Here is a 12,388-nt window from a genome sequence, read left to right as displayed (position 1 = left end):
GATCACGGCGGTGGCGGGGAGGCGGCGTCCGTGGGGGGCATTGGGGGAGGCGGCTAATTAGCGTGTGCGATCAATTACCATAGTATCCTTCGTCAATCAAATTTAATTAAAACTATTAATTTGGTTAAGCATCCATAGGCATTGAAAGGCACCCACAACCACCGCAAAAGAGCTCTAATTAGTATATATATTGAAACAGTTTCGAGTGCATGTGGGTCTCTAAGACATGTCACTTGAATTATTAGCATGACGCTATACTTACGGACAGCACCCTGCTGCGCTCATCATCACAGCTTTGCATTTCTCTGGGCCTCCCGTTGCTGGGGGGTCTGCTTTGTGTACAGTGTACTTGATGACCAAACTGGAAAAGCAAGAAGCCAAATCCGAGCCCATGATGGCCCGACATCTAAAAGGTAAAGTACGAGTGACCCACGTAAATTACTCCAAACTCATTTGTTCAAGTCATCATTTGTCCTTTAGATTCTCAGCAACACTTTAACTGTTGCACTTCTACTTTTCTTCCGCACTACTTAGTTTAATTTCCTTTTTTTAATTAGTTCATTTCCTCTTTTCTTTGTAGTTTTCTTTCTTTTAGTTCTTTGTCATATACGATTATTGGTATGGTAAGAAAAAAGGTGAGCGACGCATCAAGCCATCATTATGGCCCTTTCAGTAGTACACATTCACTGTCGTGCTCGGCTTGTAATGCATCCTCGACATATACGTTTCTTCTCTAGAGTCTGCAACACCGCATTCATCCATCAGAGTACACTCGCGCAACTACGAAGTTCCTTAGCACTCATTTCATATCTAAAAAATTAGAGGACCAATGCGAGGGAATAATCCTTTCTCCATCAAATTAATTACTAAGCTGTAGGGGTGTTGTCTAGCAAACATCATCATTTTAACAGAGTTTTGGAGCCTGTTGCTTCCATCATAATTTCAAGGGAAATTTTACATGTATAATAAATAAATAAATATTGCGTCAATAAATAAAATATTAGTTTTGCTCATCAAAATTAAATCAGGTGTCATTGTATTGCTACCAGTATAATTAACCTACTAGCAGGCTCTAAGTAACGTCATGAATGTTGCCCTTTTCCAAAAAAAAATTCATACAAGCATTGTCATCATGAAGCTTGATGTCGATTATTGGAGATATCTGCTTAGATATTCATGCACAAAGGACAGCTCCTACATTGCCCTCCTGCAACATATATTTATCCACCATACCAATCGCAGCCCCTGGCTTTAGAACTATATATAATATGGTTACGTTCAGGAGCTTCAGAAATCAGACCATTGTTTGCATGATCCAAAGCACAATCCCGACATGGGCCCAATCCTTCTCCGGCACTTGAGTAGTACACTGTTTTTTTCATCGAAAACTGCGCCAACCAACTGTTTAATCCGGATTAATCTGTTGCATTGTACGTGACCTCCACCCTGTCTTTTTGGATGAATGTGTGTTGTTGTTGTTGTTGAAGTACCTTCAATCCACATGGTCCAGTCACTGTCAGTTGCTTGTGCAACGAAGCCCATGATTATTATGTTCTGCTTGGCCGGTCTTGACTATATAGTTAATTTTTTGGGTGACTTGCTTGTGCCTACAAAGCGCTTGTCCTCCACTTGTACCACTGCAAGGATATCGAGGAGAAGAACATGATCTGCACATGCACGCACGTCTCACCACTTCCTCATGCATCATGATGCTATACACGCGGCTTCTCCATGACAAAAGCTGCATTAAATAAACTTGGGAATTTCATACAAATTCTACAATCAATACGTTTGGCCCATCTTAATTTAGTGCATAATTCTTTTATAGACACGAATCGTCTATATATATATATATATATATATGTGGACATGTGGTAACCGTGCATATATACATATACTTAATAAAGATCATATGGATCACATATTCACATTATTGACTAAATGGAAGTTGCTTCATTGAATGGGGTGGCCCGATGATTTATATACCCATGTTCTTAGCTATAGTTTGTCAGAACCTAGATATATATTGACCTATCTTTGCTTGTTATAATCACTATTTTGTCCTTACTTCCCCCTTATGTCGTCATTTCACTACTACAAAAAGGGTTTGTAGGGTTGGGTAAAAACCTATTTTTAGGGGCGGACATAGCACCCATTGCTAGTTTTCGCTGCTACAAATGTATTTTTCAGGGGCGGGTGCGGGTGGGCCGCCCATGGAAATGGGCTCGAAACCCACAAAAAAATTCAGCAATTCAAATTTAAAATTTACGTTTCTGTTTCCCGTTATTTTTAAAAAAAATTGGATTCCCGCCAGTTTCAATCTATCAAGCTTGTCCGCGATATAGACGTCGAATATGTTAGATAAAAAATACTTATGCATACAAAATTAAATTATATGAAAATAAAATATCATTAGAGTACGTCATTACAGTTCATATTGAATACATGTTTTTCCTCTATTCCCTAGGGGTACTACATTAGGGGGAACCATGCCCTTGATTGTGCCACTCACGAAGTAAAATGTATTTATGGTCCGTTGCTAATTCTTACCTTTTGTCAAAAAAAATTACCTTTCACGTTCTCCACTTCATGCAGAATGAAATGACACAAATCGTTGACTGCATTTAGAAGTTGTTTCTTGTGGAGCCGTCCATGGTGCATTTCAGGATGGTCCTGCAATTATTTAAGATATGGAGAATTAAAGCAAGTGTTATGTACACTAAAAAACAATGTACATATATGCATGCATCTATCTCTAATAAAGAGTACTGCCTTACACTTTTGGGATCAATAGTGTATCTCCCTTGCACCCTCATATGCTTGCATGTGTAATACCCACAGTACACTGAACTGAAAGGTTGCTTGTGGCATGGGAAATGTGAGTGCATAGTCATATGAATATAGAACCGGTAAGCCCTGTTTAAAACAAAAAAATGGGAAGTTATTTTGATTGTCTTCTATGGATAAATTGCACTGTTGTACATAGGGAAGATAAGAAATTCACTCACAATCCAAGGATGTCTGTGAATTCTTGGTATTTACTCGTTTCCCAATCCAATGAGTCAAATACGAGGACTTTTCCTTTCTTTGGCTGTAAGTGGAAAGTAATCCATTGATTCCTGCAAAACTATTATATACAATTTGTAGGCATAGATTGGAGTAATGATTGATATTAGACTTACTAGATGTGGTATGACGCATATATGACATGTCTTCCCATTGTTGCAGCATAAGTGATATGTAGGCCGCAACCTTCTTCATGGTCTCTTCTTCATTGTATCATTGTCCAGCATCCATTTTGGTCTGGCGTGCCTAGCCTCGCAAATTGCTACTGTGTCAAGGTACCGAACCTTATTATCTAAAATAATGGTATCCATTGTTTGCATCCTGTAGAATATAATGTATGAAAACTAAATATTAATGCATATATAGTACTTTAGGCCATGATATTAAACATATTAGTATCGATGAGACACTTACATGCACCAGAGTCGAATTATTTCAGTACCAAGTTGTTGGAGAAAGAACATATGTTGGATGTCTTCAAAATCGAATGTGATATCAAAGATTTGATCCCCCTTAAGTCCGAATACATCCGGATGGTGTGGAGCATATATGGTTTTGGGACCAAGTCTACATTCCCACTTGTACCAATTATGCAACCTTCGTATATAACATGGACAATAAATTAGTACCCAGTCCGTAGAAAGTATTTTCCATACTAAAACTTTAGAGGAGCATCTTGTAAGTCTTGAATATCATCAACCCCTACCACCTTTTCATGCTCTATGTTAGTGCAGGGCATGGAAAACCCTGACCGTCTGGTGGCACTAGAATTTTTTGGATTATCCACTGGCTTAGCCTTCTTAGCCTTTTAATCAGACTTCTTGTTTGTGGCATGCTATCTATCCACAATTTCTGACCCTTCCCTGTCGTTCTGGTAAGGCCATGACACTCGAGGGAGCTTTGATCGAGCTGGTAGAGTCGGGGCTAGTGGAGTATTCTCTCATGATCGAGTCAGTGGTGGAGCCAGTGGTGGTACCGGGGCCTGTGGGGATGGCTCTCGTGGTGGTGGTGATACTGGGCCCTATGGGGATGGCTCTCGTGGTTGTGCTTGTTGGGTATTTTAGCATCACGGATAAATCCGCAAGCGCACGGATACTATTGTAGCTTTCACCTCAGAGTATTCCAAGGGTTATCAAATCCACAGGTAACGTGTGTGCACTAACTCCTCTTCTAATCGGTCCAAGGACACACCAAGATTGGTGGAAAGGGTAGAGAGGATCCCTAAGATAGCACTATAGCTGAGTTAAAGGTCGATCTCTCGGGCACAATACTCGCTTAGGACACCGGCTTATGCTTGGTCTGCCAAACGACTTTGGCCAACAGCTCTACGCTATATCCGAACGTGGAGGATTACAAGGGACTAATAGGGCTGTCACCACCCATGGCCTACCTCTACAAACCTTGGGATATATGGGAAACGAAGGATAAACCCTAGCCTAGACACCACGTCTACGCTATTGATTACTATTGTAGTCTAACTACGTATGGATCACCGTAGCAAACTACAGCACTCTGTAAGAATACAGAGCGACGAACTCGCGAGTAAGAGAACTGATCTCACTTGACTACAAGCACTACTAGCATCTACTATGCTAAGTAAAATACTAGAGATAGAAATCACGAATACTTACTAGACTTAGAAGAATGTTGCAGCATACGTAAAGGTAGAAGCTGGGAGCAGAGTGCCGACACCCCCGACACGTCTCCTGAACTACTCTCTCACTCCTGTAGAGGTACAATTTGGAGAAAAGCGCCGAAGACAGTGCCTCTCCTGAGTACCTCTACCCCTAACCTTTGCAAGGAAACTATAAACTAAAGAGGAGGCTTGTGAAGCACTTGATGGATGTCTCTCATTTGGAGCTCCTCCCCTCATATTTATAGAGGGGGTTCATGGTGCTTTTTGGCCGAGGAATGCAATGGAGGCACTTGGAACAGCCTTAAGGAAGCTTCCAAAAAGCTGCACATCGAAGGGGAAGGTCGGTTGTGCTGACCCATGGCCGGCCGACCGGGTTCTAGCCCCGAACCGGCTTAATTTTGTCTAGGAAGTTGCTTGGTAGGTTCCTAGGTCGGTTATGCATGCCTCCCCGCTGTCTTAAGTCGGTTGAATGTGTTTTTGGGCCCTTCAATCTGTGTGCCTGCGCCTGATTGGTCGACACCTTTTTGCCTTTGATTGAGGAGTGTGTTTTCTTGCTCATAAGGTGTGTTTTCTACCTTATTTCAGCTGCATACAATTATTTACCAACACTCATGGAAATAGTTAGTAATAAACCCCTACCACTATGTTGATGTTCATCTTTTATGCATTTATGCATGATTTGACGGCCTAAAATTGGTATTTAAGAGCCGTCAACAGTGGTGATGTTTGAGCTGGTGGTGATGGCGGAGCCTGAGGTGATGCATCACGAGGTTGTTGTGATGGCAAGGCCGGTCGTGAATGCTCTGGTGCTACCTCCTGCTCTTGTTGTTGTGGTGCTGGCGAGATATGGTCCAGAGTAGACAAAGGTACCTGACCAACCAGTAAGATATCTTGTTTATGCCACAAATATATGGTGCTCTTGACACATGTCGAGATATGGTCTAGAGCAGACAAAGGTACCTGACCAACTAGTAAGATATCTTGTTTATGCCACAAATATATGGTTCTCCTGACACATTCTCCAAGCAAATTCTTCTCATCTGCAGTGGGGATGTCTATCTCGCTATCCTCATAGCTTGATTTCAAGAGTTGCTCCACTAGTACGCGTGCATATAGGGTTGGGATCTTTTTTCCCTCAAATAAACCCTTAGGTGGATGCACCTAAGCCTTGGCAACTTCTTTTGTCTTTCTAGCTCTGCCAATCGGGTAGAGCAACAAGTAGGTATAGTATCCACCGGGTATGCCTGTGCTGTGGTCGAGGCGGCACTATTTTGAGCACATGCCGAACTCGCTTGGCTAAGTACTGGAGGGGGCACGACCACCATATGGTGCTGCCTAACCTCTTGTGATGGGTTGAACATAGGTAGGCCCAACTATTGCTGCTCTGAGAGTGTTTGTCTCAACATACCCTTGAGATGTTTGAGGGTTGCAACTTAACTGCAAGACTACAACTGAACAATTTATTTGGCTTGAAAAAATTCATCACATGTTTGTTTTTTCATGTTTAAGAATATGTTGAGGGATGCAACTTAACTGTTTATTTTGTTTGAACACAGCTTTTTATATATATTAAGAAATGTTCACACACTTTGTGGAAAGCTTATCACATGTCATGCTAGTTTCATAAACTTATGATTCACCTTAGTATGTTTCAAAATGGTATCTTTGTTTGTATCATGTCATGTGGATCATGATTCATGGAACTAACTCCCTAGACTACTAATTTTCCCTTTGAGCTATATTATTTTACAAAGCAAAGGGGGAATCATGGATTTAGGTGGGGGGCCAAGTCAAGATTGGACGATGGTAAGCATCCAAGCAAGTGTAAGTCGTTCAATTTGTCAACTCTTGCAAATTTATGCTTGTTTTGACTGTGTTATCATCAATCACCAAAAAGAGGAAGACTGTAAGGAACATGGCTCCATTAGGCCATAGTTCGTGATTTTGGTGATTGCATTGTGTGACAACCACTACTACAAAAAGCTTTACCGAGGCAAACAAAAGGCATTAACTGCGTCGGTTTTTGCAACTGCCTTGGACCATATGTCACGGTTAATAGTGACCATAATCAAGGTAGTTTCCTATACCCACCTCGGTAAATTGAATTAAAAACAAAAAGAAAAGAAAATTCCAATGGACTGGCCCAACGAGCCCATCCATAGGCCGCACCACTGCCGCTGTTGTGTTCACTAGCTGGAGGAGGCCGCCCGCTCGCCGAATCCGCCCGCTACTCGCCAGATCCTGCCACCACGAGCATGGATCCGGCTTCTAGTGGTGGATCCGGCCACCACAGTCGTAGATCCGGCACATCCTCATCCTCGTGCCGCAGTCGTAGGAGCTCCACACCGCCCGCCAGAGGAGCCTCGACTTGTGCTCTGGAGGAGATGAGAGGTGGGTCGGGGCCGCCGCCACGCTGCCGCTGGGGTGCGCGACCTTGCCGTCGGGCCACCACCGGCGATCACGGACATGATTTCCTCCCACCCTCCGCAAACGCCACGTCGTGACCTCATCCCACCGAAGCCCCAATCGGGCCAGGTGTTGACGGCCGTTAAGTCCAAAATATATGTCGTCAACTTCCGCATAAAGATATAAAGAATGAACATCAACAGTAGTGGTAGCAGTTATTACTAACGAATTTCATGAGTGTTGGTGAATTGTTGATTGCAGGGATGCAAGTTGGGAATAACATGAAACCATGTAGAGAACACAGAAGAAATACACAGAAGATCCAGTCCTGCGTCTCACTTACAAGAAGGGCCCACAAACCAGACGAAACAGGCGCGCTAAGCAAGATGCACCCAAAGGATAAGATCACGGCCCACCTATCAGCCAGCCAGGGAAGGTAGAGCCGGGGAGGAGCCACCTGGGGGACGGCCGACCCCCAAGGTCTCCCAACCTGGACGGGCACCCTTCTAGGTGCATTTCGACGTGGAGTAGCGCCTACTCACCCTTGATACCTTCCATATATGTGTGTGGCAGGAACCAACCTCCAAGTAGTATAAATAGGGCCTCCCTCACCCCCTCTGAAACACACACCACTAAGTCCGCTTCCTCCTTCACTTGAAGATGTAGTACTCCAATGCTAAGGCGAGGCCCTGCTTAGGCTAGTGTTTAGAGTAGGAGGAGGGTGAGGAGTAGTTCGGGGAAGCGCTGGGCCTGTCGGCGGTCTTCTCCGGTCCTGTACCTCTACGGATGCTGGTTTCCTCTGGTATGAGTAAGTTAGTATTTATGATTCCTATATTCCATAGTACTTTTGCTTGAGTGAGATCAGTTCTCTTACTTGCGGGTTCGTCGCTCCGTATTTATACGAAGTGTTGTAGTTTGCTACGGGTTAACAGACGTAGTTAGACTGCAGTAGTAACTAGTAGTGCAGACGTGGTATTTGGGTTAGTGGTTACCATCATTTGCCTTATATCCCACGGTCTGTGAGGTAGGCTGCAGGTGGTGACAGTCCTGTCGGTCCTTCGTAATCCTCCACATTCAGGTATAGCGTAGAGCCGTTGGCCAGAGTCTCCTGACCATTTCAGGGGTAAGCCGGTGCCCGAAGCGAGTATCCTTACCCGAGAGATTGACCTTTAACTCATCTTTAGTGCTACCGCAGGAATCCTCTCCAGCCTTACCACTTAATCTTGGTGTGTCAGTTAGTGCACACACGTTCCCTGTGGAAATGATACCATTGAATACTCACGGGTGAAAGCTATGACGATATCCGTGCGCTTGCAGATTTATTCGCATCATTAAAATACCCAACACTAGGGTGGCCGTCTCTGTGCCATCGTCCACGTAAGCGGCGGTCGAGGGCCGCATAGAGCGGCTGGACCGAGGGTCGAGAAGAGGGCTAGAGCCGCGTCCTCACAGGAAAAGTGCTGCATGGGAGGGAGGGAGGAGAGAGGGAGGAGAGAGGGAGGGAGAGGGCTGCAGGTGTGAGGGATGGAGTTTATTGATTTAGGGTTTGTGTTTGCTTTTATGTGCTGGAGGTGCTAGTGGGTTGGTGTGGGCTAGTGTGTGCTGAGCGCCTGGGCCTGATTTACCGAGGCAGTTGTATTATAATGTCCGCCTCGGTTATGATTTTGCGAGGCGGTTGTTTGTAACCATCTCGGTTAATAAAAGATGACCGCCTCGATTAATAGCTACCATTAACTGAGGCGGTTAAAATCCCTCCCGCCTCGGAGGTGTTTGAAAAAGGTCACGATAAATCATTTTTTGTAGTAGTGAACATGGTCATAGGACTAACAAGTGCATCATGTAAGTGATAGTCCCAAGGATGAAGTACAAAGCCTTAGCAAAAAAAGAAGTGAAGAAAGAACTCAAAGAAATGTTGAATTGGATGGCGACTGATTGTACCGACGACATGAAAAATTAATGTGGCGGTGCATTGAACAGTGCAAGTGAAGTCCAAGTGAAGAAGATCCTACCGCGCCCGGTTAAACCGATGCTTTATACAAAGGGGCATCAGTGCATTGGGAAGAGATTAAGGAGATCGAATCAGAGAAGTCCTAGTAACACCGGTTAAACAAAAGGTGCAAGGAATGGCGTTAGCGCATTGCACTCACTATTGTCCAGAGAGCATGTCGTGGGTGCAAGAGCAATTTCTTAAGGACCGTTTGAACAGCTAGTGAATGAAGAAGTGTCGGTACAATGCGTCAGTTAAATGACATAGGCTAGAGCTTATGTGTCAGAGGAGTTCAACGGCTATATGTGGCATGAGTAGGGTGACCGGTTGAACCGACACTGCCCATGCAGAAGCATCGGTTCAACCGATACTACTGTAGTTTTTGCTAGTTGTTGAAGCAATATCTCTACAAAGTTGTTGAGATATATATATATACACCTCACCCCGGGTCATTGAGGTTACTGAAGTCTAGAGAAGCTACACACAGGGGGTTGTCCTTGGCTTTTCCAAGAAAAACCTTCTTTTCCACGTTGAAGAACACCCCCAAGCCACTATAGTAGTGTCGGTTGTGATCACATCCTTAGACCTTAGCATATATTTGAGAGTGTTAGTGCTAAATTAGCTCTTGAGAGAGAGATAAAGAGCAAGACGTTGTGCCTTGTGTGCTGGTCCTCGAGTGAACCAAGCTTGTATCTCGGTGTGCCGGTCCCTTGGAGTCTTTGAGACTCCGGCAAGTCTTCGACCCTCAGGCTTGGTGTGGAGCGGCGTCGATGATCATGTCCAGGGGACGTGGAGACCACCATCCTTCATGGAGAAGCTCCTTAGTGGCAAGCGGGATCAAGGTGATCGAGAACTTGGTGTGAGCCTTAGTGGCCAAGCCTTGGTGGCAAGTTAAAGGGTCCTCGGAAGAGACTTGGTGGCCGAGAAGCGATACTCTTGTTGAGTGCTTCAACAACGTGGACTAGGGGTAGCTTAGTGCCTATCGACACCATGGGATACATCCTTGTGTCAAGAGTTTGCTTCATCCCATCCCCTCCTTCATTTTTCCGCATTTCATACTTACAACTTGTGTGCCTTTACTTTCTTAGAGTAATATCTTGCTAGGATTGGCTATAGGTTGCAAAATTCTTGTGGTTGGGAGAGTTTCACACTAGTTGAACCATAGCACATCTAGATAGCATGTCTTAGTTTATAATTTGTGCAAATTAGATTATGCCATAGGTTAAGGTTTTATATTTGACTAACCCACTGCCCCATTTAGGCTACCAGCACCGATTTCTTTCAATGTATATATTGGCTACCAACCAAGTTGTGTAGTATTTTTTTTTCTAATTGGAGCCAAGTCCTTATAGTAGAGATAATTGTATGCACATAATAATGACAATTTATATGGCTGTATATGCAGAAATGAAAATGATGTGATAAGCAGATGGGCTGAATGGGCTAATAGGCAGTGGATGTCGAAATTAAATAGGTCAACCATAAATGCTTGGGGGCACTCATTAAAATGTGACTGAGTAGGATTGAAAATAGGAAAACCATATAATCACTCTTATTACTGCATTTTTGGCTAGGGAACGGGAACGCCCGATCAGGAAAATGGAATTGGTTATACGGTACATAAAAAATAATTCATTTCGATCGGGATATACCGATAACGATCGGGAATCGATATTTCAAAACAGGAATAACAAAGCATGCAACCACTTCAAATATTCTACGCAACAAAACAGGTGCAGATATGATACTAACAGAATACATAAATGAGTAAATGAGAACATACAACAACATATAAATGATAAATCATTTCACATTACGCCATACATGAGTTCAAAGTGCTTGACTCATTACACATGAAGCATCCACTGATCCACATTCCACTCCACCACCAATACAAATAGTTCATACATGTTTTACGAGTACATGGAACTGATACATGGATAAAGTTTATAATAGATAGGCAGAAACTGAGATGCGAAGCAAAAGCGATGAAGCTAAGCAAATCCCTCCTAGATGCTGAACAATAAATCTTGCATACCTCATCATCACTATCTCCCACATCTCCACCCTACAATAACTCAACAAGACAACAAGTCAACAAGCACTTGCATCTCCAGTTGGTAGGGGTGGGCATTTTCGGTTCTTCGGTTCACTTCAGTTAGGTTTGGTTATTCAGTTTCTTTTTTAAGAAACTTGCCGATCGGCTCCAAAAAATTTTAGGAACCGAGTATTTTGGTTCTCGGTTATTTCGGTTCCAACCGAACTAACCAAAATTTTTTAACAAAAGCTAAGATAACAAGAAAAACATAGATGTTCTATAGAAAAACAGACAATACTTTCTCTATTTTAGAGAATAATAATTGAGAAGGGAACAATAACAATATAGTAAGAGAAAGTATAGCAATTGAAATATGACACATCACATATAAACTAAATATACCCTTACAAAATGCAAGGTTTATGTAATTCGATTCTTTCAGTTAATTCTATTAACCGAGAGTACGAACCAAACTTTTTTCGGTTATTTCGGTTCCTTGCTTTCTGGAACCGAATAGTGAACTTATTTTTCCGGTTTTCATTATTTTGGTTTTGGTTTCGGTTATTTCGGTTCAGTTCTCGGTTATATTTGCCCACCCCTACCGGTCGGGGTCGAGTGCTTCATCTTAAGCTCGTCACATATCTCGGAGTGCCACTACGCCAGAGTGCGCGGCCGGTCGACTGCACCGCACGGCCACGGCCCCTAGTGCTTGCACCCGCTACACTTGGTTGCCAATCCGCGCATGCCCCATGATTCCAGTGCGCGGCCGCACGGGGCTGCCTACCTGTCGGGGGGTCGAGCTCAGGGTGTGGTGGGCGGCCGGGCGCGCGTCAATGACAGGCGCCCTCTAGGCACCGAGCCGAGACCATAGAGGGAGCCATGGAGGCGGCGGCGTGCCGGCATCACTGCGTCAGGCAGGCAGAATCGCAGCGGAGACACTGAGCTAGGCAGCGAGGCTGTGAGAGCCGAGAGGGAGGACGAGACTGCGAGAGTGAGGGGGCTGGGCCACTAGATACTCAGGTGGGGAACTGGGGATTAGGGTTCGGTGGGTGTCGTGGTGGGCTAGGAAGTTGGACCGAGTCCACGGTGTGGGGTGAAATGGGGATTCGGTAGTCCAGATACGGGAATATCGCGGGAAGTTTCCCATTGAAATACAGGAACCGCGGAAAACAGTCAGGAAACTACCTCAACCGGTTTTCGATCCTTGTTTCACCAGTTTTTCAGTTTTTTTCCCTATTTTCTACTTTTCCTATCA

This window comes from Panicum virgatum, chromosome 5N (assembly GCF_016808335.1).
Source record: "Panicum virgatum strain AP13 chromosome 5N, P.virgatum_v5, whole genome shotgun sequence".
NCBI lineage: Eukaryota > Viridiplantae > Streptophyta > Magnoliopsida > Poales > Poaceae > Panicum > Panicum virgatum.
This window is presented reverse-complemented; position numbering follows the sequence as displayed.